Below are 13,273 nucleotides of genomic sequence, written 5' to 3'. Positions count from 1 at the left end.
TCTTTGCTGTTCTGTTTCAAAATAAACTTAGGTACTTTGGGACATTTGTTCTTCTATGGAAATTCCTGGAATGGCCTGTTGTGTTCCTTAAAAATTCATCTGCAATATACTGAGATTTTATTGAATCTATTTGTTGATTGACTTGGACAAACTGACACATTTTCACTGTTACTTTTCTTATCTATGCACATAGTGTATTTCCATTTATCAATTCCTTTAATCTCTTCAATATAAATTTAAACGTAGAGAACTTTGGGGAGATTTGATTTTAGTATGAGTCTAATGCTAAGTCTATCATTCCTGTCAGTGAAGAAGCAAAAAGAAACACCAGGGGTGAAACTTGTCCTCGGCATTACTTACTTTGAGTTATGCTGAATAAAACATGGTTAGGAGATAGCATAGTGATTTAGAACAATCACTGTGGGATCAGGGCCCTTGGCTGGACTCCTGGCTCTTCTCCTTACTAAAATGGGCAATTATATAATCTCAGTTTCCTCATAAGAAAGAAAAAAAGAAAGTGTAATAACATTGGTTAGCTCATAAGGTTGTTGGAAGGATTAAACGAAAGAAAAAATGTAAAGGGATTGGTACAATTCTTGGCTTATAGCAAGTATTCAATAAATATTAGATACATATTGAGTGGCAAGTGTCAAAGCCTAAGCTAGATCCTTAATCGTAATCATGGTAAATACATTTCCTCTAGCCACCAAACCCAGGTATATCACTGCCTGAGTTGCTCCCCTCCCATCTTGTACAAAGAAAATGTGCTTTGTCTTTATTTAATGTCTACTTGTTCATGATCAAAAATAAACACTGAAAATTTATACCTTCAAGTAAGTGTTTGTGTTTATTTATTTCCCATAAGGGTACATTGGTGTTTTATATTTTTTCTATTCCAATATCTGTTATCAGTACCTATGTAAAAGGAAAAGCCTATTTCCCTTGTTCTAGATTTATGAGCCTGACTTGGACTTACAAAGGCTTAAATCGAGTAGGATGTACTAAATTTATCTGATGTTTCTTGGGAGGCATCATCATTTCCTAGCTCATGCTCATGTATAAGTCTGCAATTCTTCATTATTTACAACATATTTAAATATATTTACTTATTTTTGTTGGAGGAGGTAATTGGGAGAATGTGACCTCCAGTTGAGCTGCAAACTGGACCCAGGCAATCGGAGGCTCCTCACCTCCTACCCTGACCCTGGAATGTATGTTCTGCCCACCATTCCCACAGCAGGAGTCATTTTCAAGGACGCAGCCTTGAGGGAGCAATGTGTTATCAAGATGGTCTGGACTGTATGCATGACTGAACCCAGTTAAGTCCTCTATCTAAACTTAAGATTCTGGTGGGCAGGCGCAAAGATTTACTTGTCTTGCGGCCACCCAAGACAATCTTTGTCGGTAAGTTCCTTTGCTTATTAAACCTGCCACCTACCAATCTGGAGTGGTCTGCCTCTTTCTTTGGTCTCTTCTTGCCCTCATCATATGGGGGCCAGTTTCAGATTTCACTGGGGGAGCTGCTGAGTGTACCAACCAACAATTTTATTCTGGTAGATGGATATTTTTTATATGTATGTTTCCATTATATAGATAAATAACCTTAATTTCAGAGAACTTAAGCGACTTGGCCAAGGTTAAATAAACAGTAGTGTCAGAACTGAAGCCTGAAATCTGGTTTCCTCACTTTCATTATCATGTCCTTTCTATTTTCTCTTCAATGTTAAGGAGGAACATTGAGTACAAACCTTCAGGGCTCTAAAAACTTAAAAAGGTGTATGCTGGAATGACAATTGACAGTGAGTTCTAGGGTGAATCTGAAATATGATTTTAGAAAGAAGAGTCCTAGAGAAATTAGATTAATTTGCAGGGACATGCCATGCATATCTTGGGCCATATACACCACATATATTTTTAAAGTTTTTCTTTATGTGTGCCAAACATTCCACACCACTGAGAACTACTACATAGATTTCTAGTCTGATGGGTTTGTATGACAAGAGATTGTGATTTAACTTTCTCACATATTTGGAAGGGAAGATTTTCCTTTTGTGAATCTCCTGCAGTCTCACAAAACCAGCCAAGCTTGCACGCCCAGGAGCTCACTTCTTGGAGCCCATGGCTCAGTAGAGAGGCACACCCTACGGCTATTTTGAGTCCCCACCCCACCTCAAACATGTCTTGGACAGGTGGAAGTTTGACACAGAAGGGCACAGCGCAGCATGCCAAAAATGACACCCCTTGGAGCCTTTATTTTCCTTCTTAAGTCAGGCCACACAGAGAATCATTTAGCCACAGCAAAAGCTCTTCAGCACATATCAGAACTCCTTAGGCAACTGCGAGAGAGGACACACAAGTGTGAGAGCCACCTAGAGCAAATGTCACAGTATGTGCTGGATGAGCACATTCCATTCCCCCACGTGGCAGCGGGGCCCTGGGCTGTGTTCTCTGAAGTTCTAATGCAAGCTGTCCAAAGTCTCATGAACTTAGTAATGGAGCACCTCTTTGTGGGGCCCTCTGTGAGTTAAAAGCACCAGCTCTGTGAATGGAGATGGTCTCTTGGCTTCCCAAGCCAATAAGCAAAGCCTCCTGAAGGCATATGGACATGCTCTAGCTGACTGAGGAGAGCAGGCTTTAGGCTTAAAGCCCTTGCTAGAAGGCAGAGAAAGAGGAAGTGTCCCCGGTGCTTAGCAGGCTGCCCCTCTCCCTGCTAAATTTTTAACCATACATTTTGCCCCATTAAATCAGAATTGATGAAACCTTTACAAATGTGCAGTGTCTGAAAACTGAAAATCACACTGAAAAATAACAATCTCGTTGACTATAGAAGGCAAGTTTTTCAAATCGAGTAATGATGTGATGTGTGTGGTTAACCGTATCTACGCAGGAAGTGGTTTATTTAAAAGTTTTTGTGCTCACTCCACACCCACCCCACCCCACCCCACCCCGCCTTTTTTTTTTCCTCCAGTACTGAAATTAAGCAGCATCCAACCTAGGCCTACTTTTACGACATGTGACTTGACTTTACTGTTTTCCGTTTTTGCTAAGAGTCATTAACAGAAGTTGATGGCAGTTTCAGTAACAAGTCAGCACTGAGGAAAGGTAAGTGAGCTCATACTGAACGTGCAATTTAACCTTGAAAATATTTGACAGAGTATCCTATGCTTCAGTGGGAATGTATAAACTTTTCCTACAAAATTGTGATGTTTTCATTTGTGATTGAAACATCAGTTTGTTTCCTTTGGTGTAGAGAAGAATATTGTTTTTAAATTTGCAACAGTTAAATTCTAAAGTACTTTAAAAGATCGTATACTAAGATTTTATATGAAAATTTTAAAAACAGAATAAGGTATAGTTTTAGTTTGAAAGTGCTTTTAAAAATTGGGACTTTGTATCTTTAACTGACTGCTTTATAAAAATATGCACTCTTCATGATCCAGATAATAAAGAGAAAAAGGCATTTTGTAACAATTAGAAATAACATCTGAATTGCATGCAGTGTGAAAGATACCCACTGTAAAGTGTTGTAGTAAAGTTAGCATTAGAAACCCTTAAAAGGTGTAGTTTATTAAATTTACAGCTTATTAAATAGCTATTAAAAAGCAGGAAATTTTCAAAATGCCAAAGAAATTTCTCTATCATGACATCTGATTTTTTTCCTAAATTTTATTTAAGATATAGTGTGAAATGAGGGCAAGTTTCTATTTCATAAGCAAAACTGTACGTTTAAAGGAGAAGTCACAGATGACTTCACAGGGGGTTACTTCTGGGAAAAGAGGCAAATTAGAAATATACTTCTGTTATTTAGGTAATTATATAATTTTCCTTCTTTGAGATTTCTAAAACAATAACCTCAGAAATTAAAAGGATTTGTTAATCATTAACTGACAAGAACTTTTCTTGTATAGTGACTTCTTGCTTTTATAGAATGTCTTTGTGTGCTGTAACATATGTACAAAAAATATAAAAGTATTGCTCATCTCAGAGACAAATACCTAAAATAAATCTGACTGTAGATTTTTCAAGGAATTTTAATAAAAGCTCCAGATACGATCCACCCTTCCGTAATATTATTTTTATTGTGCTGTTGGATGGGGGACATGAGGGCCCCACAACACCTATTTTTTTGTATTATTAAAAAATGGTTACAGGGTTGATAAGTGGCAACAATTTTCTTTTCTTTTATTGTCTTCTATTGAAACACTCATATAAATGTTTTTTGATGTGGTCAATTTGGTAGGAAATTATTAGTTATACTAGTACACTCCATTTTAAGACCTCTTCAATTGTCAATACTGAAGCTAGTACTTGTTGACTATTCAAATGATCATGAAAAAACAGAGATTAGGACTTGATGTTCAATACATTTTTTATTGTTAGAGTGTAAGAGAACCTTGGTAATATGTATTTGCTTTGATATTCTGATTAGCTTTTCAATTTGCTGCATTTTCTCACAATGGAAAGCATTATTTAAATCTGTCTTCAATACTGTGGTTCTGAACCTCTGCATCTACAGAAGCTTAATAATTCAGATAGTTTTGGTTGATATATTATTACTTTATTTCATTTTATTATAAAAGAACATCACATGAATAAACATATGTAGTACTTACATATTAGCAAGAATGAATATCCACATAAGCCTTTGGTACTAAAAAAAGTCCACTACAGTTTTTTAAATAATTTAATATTTTTATAAGCCAAATCTTTGTAAAATGATTGTTTCCTGCAAAAACTGTTAAATTAAAAGACAAATATTTTATGGAGTATGTATAAAATTAAGAAGTAATTAAACATACTTAATATGGATTTATAAAGAGAAATAAGTAGAGATGATATTCATGTAACCTAAGATGCTCTCAGAATTGTTTGTAAAAACTACTAATGCATTATCTCTGGGATGTAAAGACCAAATCTTAAGAGGGTAAATTACAAATGAGTTATTATAGGTAGGTTACTATATCTTTATGTATTTTAAGCGAATAAGAAACAAATTTTGATGAAATAAAAACAATGCAGAGAATCTCATTTGGAAAGTCTTTAAAAAAAAATAGGGGGCTTCCCTGGTGACGCAGTGGTTGAGAGTCCGCCTGCCGATGCAGGGGACACGGGTTCGTTCCCCTGGTCCGGGAAGATCCCACATGCCGCGGAGTGGCTGGGCCCGTGAGCCATGGCTGCTGAGCCTGCGCATCCGGAGCCTGTGCTCCGCAACGGGAGAGGCCACAACAGTGAGAGGCCCGCGTACCGCAAAAAAAAAAAAAAAAAAAAATGCTTTTCCACTTGGGGCCAGGATTCAGCAAAATTCAGAAAGGAGACATTCCCCCCCTTGATATTCCTTCTCTTGTTATTTTTAAGTGTTCTGTCCCAGAGTGGGCTACTCTGTCCCCGACTTAAGGTCTGCCAGCCTTGGTCCTAGAGAAATACACCCTACACTTTTCCTCCCATCACACTCCCATTGTTCTTAAAATGTACTCATCCTATTTTCCAGAAGTTAGGGCATCTGATAAAAATAATCCATGCTCACAAGAGAGGGCTCCAGAGCTTTGTTTCTTGTAACCTGTAATTCAGGCCTCCCTTCCTCCTCCCAGTAGAATTTTAATAACTTCTCTCAGCAGACAGGATCCAAGGGAACCGCTAACTGTTGAGGACCTCAGTCTCAAGTGAGGAGACTGATGCCATTACAAACAGTTTGGGGAAAATATTTTGGGGGAGAAAGAGTGTTTTGTTAACGATTCGTCTTTTCTATGGCATTTAAACAAAATTTCTGAGTATGTTTTATGTGAAGGGTCCATCACAGAGATGTGTCCATTTCTCTAAGATATTCCTTAAGAAATATACATCTTTCTTGTAGTGGATGAAAATTAACTGCACATCTTCAGACTATTTTGGTATTCCCATACACTTAGAAACTATCTAACATAATCAAAAGTTTTACATATGTATTTTAAAAATCATTTAATATCCTGAATTTAGCACTTTGGGTACCATATTTTTTGTACTGCAAGATAAATGTTATATAACTAAACTATAAAATGTACTTATAAGTATTCTAAATTTTAGCTTACGGTAGACAAAACTCCTTTGCTTGCAAATGATAGAAAATAAGCTAAAGTTAGCCTAGGCAATAGAGATAGGCACTGATTTGTATAACTGAAAATCCAAGGAAAGAAAAGTCAGGCTGGATCCAGCAGCTCACACAGATTTACCAAGATCATTTTCTTCATCCCTTAGCTCTTTTTTTTTCACTCCACTATAAACAGTCTCTGGTAGAAGCTCACACTAAGTTGACCAGAAGGCTTCAGGTTTACCTCTGACCCTTTCAGCAAACTTTGTACAAAAGAATGCCTTTCCCCCATCACCACAGCAAAGGTACCTCAGATTGAGATCTGATTGGACTGAAGTGGGTCACGTAACCATACTGAACCAATCACTGCCTCTGAGACACAGACACCCTGCGTGACCAGGCCTAAGGTCACTGGCCCACTCTTGCATTGATGAGCCACCTGCCCCTGCAACACCTGGACTCTCCGCTGAAAAGAGGGGTCCCTACACTGAGGAACTAAAATTCTTCCCCCAGAAGAAAAGCGACTTTATGTCTTAGAGGTAATACAGCCATAGAAAACTACCACACGGCCACATCGGGTCACATTTAAAACCAGTACTTAAATTTTCCAACCTCTGTAATCAGACAGAAAGACGGCGTCAGTTTAAGCATAGGTCTGAATGAAGCAAGTGTTTCAATTAAACTGAATTTTAAAGTATTTTTCAACAGCTACTCCATGTACAAACCCCTGCCCCACAATACTTGTCTTCTAAAAGCTTATAATCCAGTAAAAGTACAAGATTAATAATTATAATGCCAACAACTTTTTATCAAGTACCATAAAAAGATATAAGAAATATTCTATTAGGATTCAGAATTTCATCAAACATTTTTGTCTTCCTGTTATATGGCGGGCAATAAACTAGAGAATTTTGCAGGTGTTATATCATTTATCATATCCAGTCAGAGAAATCAGGGCAGTTTTGGAAGAAATATTTGTACAGTAGTTCCCGCTTCTCCAGGGTTTTGCTTTCCGCGGTTTCAGTTACCTGCAGTCAACCATCGTCCGAAAATGTTGAAGGGAAAATTCCAGAAATAATCCATGAGATTTAAATGACTCACCTTTCTGAGGTAGTGTGAGGAAGTCTCGCTGCCGTGCTCCGGGCCGGCATCTTCGCGTCCAGCGTTTCCCCCGTGAGGCACTGAGCTGCCTTCCCGCTTATCAGATCGTCGCTCTCGCGAGTTTGAGGTTTGAGGTATCGCGGTGCTGGTGTTTGCGTCCCCTTTAATTCGCTTAATAGTGGCTCCAACGCGCGAGTAGTGCTTCCGGCCAATCGGACATGCCAAGGCATATCCTTGCAGTGTTTCCTCTAAGCGATAGGGTGCCAGAAAAAAAAATCGTAGTCCGAGGTTGCCCAGATGTACTGTACGGACGAACCTGAATTTTCTATCCGTGAAATTGTGAAGAAGGAAAAATAAATCTCTGTCCGTTTTGTTGTGGCACCTTGAACTGCAAAAGTTATGGCTGCAGTGTGTGGTAAGTGCTTAATTAAGATGAAAACGGCATTGAATTTGTACAATAAGATATTGTGTGTGTGTGTGTGAGAGAGACAACATTCACATAACTTTTATTTTTTTAATTTTTTATTGCTGTACGCGGGCCTCTCACTGTTATGGCCTCTCCCGTTGCGGAGCACAGGCTCCGGATGCGTAGGCTCAGCGGCCATGGCTCACGGGCCCAGCCACTCCGCGGCATGTGGGATCTTCCCTGACCGGGGCACGGACCCGTGTCCCTTGCATCGGCAGGCGGACTCTTAACCACTGCGCCACCAGGGAAGCCCCACATAACTTTTATTACGGTATATTGTTATAATTGTTGTATTTCTTTATTAGTTGTTGTTAATCTTTTACTGTGCCTAATTTATAAATTAAACTTTACCATAGGTATGTATGTATAGGGAAAAACATACTCTATATAGGAGTCGGTGCTATCTGCGGTTTCAGTATCCATCATGGCTCTTGGAATGTGTCCCCGTAGATAAGGAGTGGGGGGTGGACTACTGTGATAGTATCCAGAGAAAGCTAGAACTGGGGAGATGAGAAACATTCCAAAAGACAGGAAGGGAATGTGTCAGGGGACAAACATGGAGTATCAGAGAATTTCCCAGGCGGAGTGAGTTGTCTCCTGTTGTTAGCTGTAAGTATACTAGCAGGAGGTCAGAGCAGACGGTTTGAGATTCTAATAGGGTGAACCTGCTGAGCAGATCATGACTAAGGGCTGTAAGTACCAACAGGGTTGTTGAGCAGGGGAAATCCATCGCAGGATGGCCACGTTTTGCATCTGGGTGGGCTATCTAGCATCAGGATTTATTTACTTCTTGTAAAAATGTCACTATTGGTGACATACTCTTTAGGGTGATTTGGAGAAATGGTGGTCGTCTATGAAGGGAGGTATTCCTTTAAGACAAGTCACTGGCGCACCTCCCCAGGTGCCTCGAGGTTCTTATATAGGCTGTGGTTATAATGATTTTTTTTCATATTGCAGAGCTTTGTTGTGTTGTTTTTAATTTGAGAATAAGTGATACAGTGAAATGGTTTGAAAACAAACAAAACCTAAATATAAATATTTTAGTGAAAGTCTTTCTAACATTCCTATTTCTATATACCTCTGTTTACTCCCACCTTAACCCAGCAGGCAACCACTTTTCAGTTTTTTTTTAAATCCTTCATTGTTTCTTTATGCAAAAGCATGTATGTATATACGCACGTGTGTGTATATATTTCTTTATTATATTAAAGGGAGTTCACTATATACACCTGCACTTTTTTTTCTTTCAGTAATATCTTAGAGATATTTTAATTATAAAAATAAGAAACTGTCTAATTCTCTCTCTCTCTCTCTCTTGTTTATAGTTGTACAGTGTTCCACTGTGTGGATATAGCATACTTAATCTAACCAGTCTAAAAGAGTCATGGGTGTTTTCAATTTTTTGCTAATACAAAGAATGTTTTAATATAATTGTGTACATTTGAAAATATATCTATGGAATGAAATCCCAGAAATTTCATTTATTAAAACTATTTATTTATAAGCCAAGAGATAAAATAATTTTGATAGTTATTGCCAAACTATCCTTCACGTTAGTTGTAACTTTTTGAATTTCCATCAGCACTTAACGAGAGGGCTGGTGGAAGCTCCATAGCTTTTCTAACAGATTGTGTTACCAAACATTTCAGGTTTTGCCAGTCTGTAGAAAAATGTATCCTGATATAGTTTTATGTAATATTTCTGTTATTATGATTGAGGTTGGGCTTGTTTTTAAAAGAGTAAAGGTCTATTTGTTTTTCCTAATAACAGAATGTATCCTTTCTCAACTGCATAATTAAGGACCAAAAGCATTAGTTAAGTTCAAGCCTAGAATGAGATGTTAAAGGAAATAAGGAATCGGGGCTAGCATATGTAAAATACTCCTTTTATAAAACTTGAAATAAGCAGTAGCTAAAAGAGGATGAAACATGAACACTGAAGTGAAGGAAAAGAGAAAAGGAATGAAAAATAAAAATAAAAAAAAAAAAGAAAATATATCCAGACATCCAACAATGTCTCAGAGGATACGAGGACAGATGGGTGTAATCACTAGCTCAAGTAGATAAATTAACCTGAAACAGAAGGAAGAGCACTTTAATGAGTGTGCATGTAGATGAACTGGATACAGATAAGATGAAGTGAGGAGAGGAAGGTGAGGAATATTTGCTTCATGGATTCTATCTTCTTTGAAATGGTAGGAAAGTCCATTTGATAAGAGGTAGTATTTAGAGGATGCCAAAGAATATGCAGACTATCTTATTTTAAAAATTGGCTTCGTCAAAAACATATAGTACAACTGTGAATTTTAAAGTTGATTTTTCGCTTTCAATGGGCATCAGCCCTATTCAATTCCATAAATTCCATATTTATTATTCCATAAATAATTTTGAGCTCCAACTAAGTACACTGTGTTATGCTAAGAATTATTGGGGATACAGAGACTCAGTGTGCTAACTAGCCAGTGAAACCATCTTAGGTAGCTTAGTGCACAAGTACAAGAATTTAAATATAAATTTATAAGTATAAATGCAAGGCCTTAGAAATATTAGAGAACATGCTATGTCAGAGTCCCAGTGGTTTCATTTTACCAAATCCAATAGCTATTTATGCATCTTCATATTATCCATATCTGAGTTGCATTTGATGCAACTGAACATTCCTTCTCTCTTGAAACTCCCTCTTCACTAAACTTCTATATTTCATTCTCCCAGTTTTTCTCCAAACTATTTCAATGCTCCTTCTCTGTCTCTTTGCTAACTCTTCCTCATTATCCAACCCTCTAAATGTTAAAATGTCCTGTACTCAATCTTCAGATTTCTACCTTCTGGTCCTAGCTATCATCTTCTTAGTTTATTCCTAGGTGCTATTATTTAGTGCCATGATTTTAAATACTATCTATATTCTTTTTTTAAAAAAATTTTTCATTTATTTTTGGCTGTGCTGGGTCTTCGTTGTGGTGTGTGGGCTTCTCATTTCGGTGGCTTCTCTTGTTGTGGAGCACGGGTTCTAGGCGTGCGGGCTTCAGTAGCTGTGGCTCAGAGGCTCTAGAGCACAGGCTCAGTAGTTGTGGAGCACGGGCTTAGTTGCTCCACGGCATGTGGGATCTCCCCGGACCAGGGATCAAACCCGTGTCCCCTGCATTGGCAGGCGGATTCTTAACCACTATCTATATTCTATTTAGACCTCAAGACCAAAACTTTTTGTTTTTTAACACTAAAACTGTAAATGCAGTTGCCTACCTATCATCTCCAGTTGAATGTTTCAAGAGACATCAAAATGAGTATGTTCAAAACTAAGCTCTTATTTACTCCCCACTTACCCACCCCTACCTGCTTCTCTCCTATTTTCATTTATCTCATTTAATGGCACATCATTCATATCTCTGTTCAAGATAATAAATAAAGAATTACCCCCAATTCCACTCTTTCTCTCATATTCCCTACCCCAAACCACATCCAATTAATCAGCAATAAGCAGAGCCTGCAAAATTAACTTACCTCCCATAATCTTGTTTACTTTTCTGAAATGATGGCTCTTGAAAAGTTACATCTTTTTTTTTTATACTAATGGCTCTTCTTATTTTTTGTTTCTTGGTATAATGAATTTTCCTCAAAAAACCTGCTAAATGAATACACTACAATATATGACATTTAGATGACATCACAATTTTAGATAAACCATGCTTACTAATTCACTTTCTAGTTTCAAGTTAGAGAAGAATCATACAAAATATATGGAGCAATGTTGATTTGAAAATTTTTGAATGAACTCAAGAAGGTTGAAGAAGTAGCAACTTGTAGAACATTCCAGTTGGTTTGTTGGCCCTAAATTTTTTTTTTTTTTGCTGTAATTTATCATTAAGTATGCTCTGACAGCAAGAAAACTAAGTTTCATAAACATTGAAAATATTGGTGATGTAAAAGATACAGAAAAAAAAGGAAATTTAATAAATATACTTTTTATATTTTATGTACTTTTTTTTCAAATTGTTACTACTTACATAAACCCATTTTTAAAATCTATTCATGCATTTTTATATTTATAAATGTTGATTGGGTATCTTGAGCTTTTATTTAACTGATTTTCTCTTAGCAAGAATGAATTAGACATTAAGCAAGGGGTAAATGTGTATCAAAATATCCCAAATTTAATCACTTTTTACCACCTCTACTGCTGTTACTGCAGAGTCCTCTAACTCATCTCCCTGATTCTAATTTTTACATGATAGTCATTCTCCAAAGAGTAGCCAGAGTGACCTTCTTAAGACTTAAATCATACAATTCTCCAACTAAAACATTCCAAATGATTTTCTATTATACTTTAAATTAATTCAGTCTTTTTCCATGATTTGTCAGGCCCTCTATGTAATTACTCTGCTTTTGTTTGCTTAAATAGCATTTTGGTTATGAGGAATCATTATTACATTTTTTAGTGGCTATCTTTACCCTGAACTGAATGGTCCATGAAAGTACTGACCTGGTTTGCCTTTTTACTACTGAATACCTAGAACCTACAACAATGGTAGACATATAATAAACACTCAATAAATATTTGATTAGTGAAAGAACAAATAATATAAAAGCTGACTGTGGGCTGTAGAGTCAGGGAAGGCTTTCTGGAGATTTGTGACTTCTCTTGGATCTAAAAAATAAGGTAAGTTTAGGGGAAGAGAAGCTAGAAACGTATTTCAAACAAATGACACTTTATGGGTTCATTTTGAGCAACCTGGCAGTGATGAAAGGTTGGAATGGAATGCTGGATCCGTTATATACTGTGGCACTTTTTTGAAGCTCAAAACAAATAAGCATCTGAAAACGTATTGCATAAATTGGTAGAGAACACCAGCTACTTCTAAGCATTTAAATTTTAAGCTGTTTTTCTAAAACTAGGGTATTAAAATTGAATAATTTTGTTTACTTTAGATTCATTTCCTAAACACTTAGAGAACTTTTTGTTTTAGTCTCTGCTGATGTAATGACAAGCTTAGAGTCAAAACGAGATTTCTTTTTAAAATAGAATGCTCAGGAAATTAAGTGCTGAGTCGGGGGAAATTTTTTTTTAATTTATCTTTCCACTTCAGTTAATTTCATATTAGAATTTTAAGGGATAGAAACTGAGCAATGAAGTCCATATTCATCTTATTCAGGAAATCAAGTAGTCTTAGCCTCTATTTATACCTTGATGGTTCTCCTAAAGGAAGTAGAATGTAGGAGGAAAAATGAGTGTTGATTACCCCAGTGGTGCCTCCAACACTGTGGTAGGTACCATGGTGTTACCCCAAGCAAACAATATCCCCTTCTCGTCTAGATGCTTACAGTAGCATGAGACATTCATTAATATAAATTATTAGAGTGGCATTATTAATAATAATCATCAGAGCTATGATTTATTCAATGTGTATTATGTATCAGGTGTTTTGCATACCTAATAGTATTTGAATCCCACAAAAATCATGTAAGAGAGTTAGTATCTCCATTTTAAAGATAAGGAAGCTTAGGCTGAGTGGGTAAGTGCCCAAATTTATAATGCTGTTTGGTTGGTGGGTTATAATTTGTAGGCAGATTTGGGTAATGCAAAATCTGTGTTATTTTCACTATGCCATGCTATAATTTCTAATCCTGTTAGGTGTCAGCAGTTAAGTG

The 13,273-nt window shown here is 36.9% G+C and overlaps 1 protein-coding gene across 1 annotated transcript in view; it reads left to right on the top strand.

The window, feature by feature from the left end:
- Window positions 1-3,086: 3,086 nt before the first annotated feature.
- The window catches only part of ARHGAP15 (Rho GTPase activating protein 15), a 621,527-nt gene continuing 611,340 nt past the window's right edge, over window positions 3,087-13,273 (top strand). Inside the window, exon 1 of the mRNA XM_060151513.1 lies at window positions 3,087-3,102. The gene's annotated coding sequence lies outside the window, so the exon portion shown is untranslated. The remainder of the gene's footprint in view (window positions 3,103-13,273) is intronic.

This window comes from Lagenorhynchus albirostris, chromosome 6, assembly GCF_949774975.1.
Source record: "Lagenorhynchus albirostris chromosome 6, mLagAlb1.1, whole genome shotgun sequence".
NCBI lineage: Eukaryota > Metazoa > Chordata > Mammalia > Artiodactyla > Delphinidae > Lagenorhynchus > Lagenorhynchus albirostris.
This window is presented reverse-complemented; position numbering and strand designations above follow the sequence as displayed.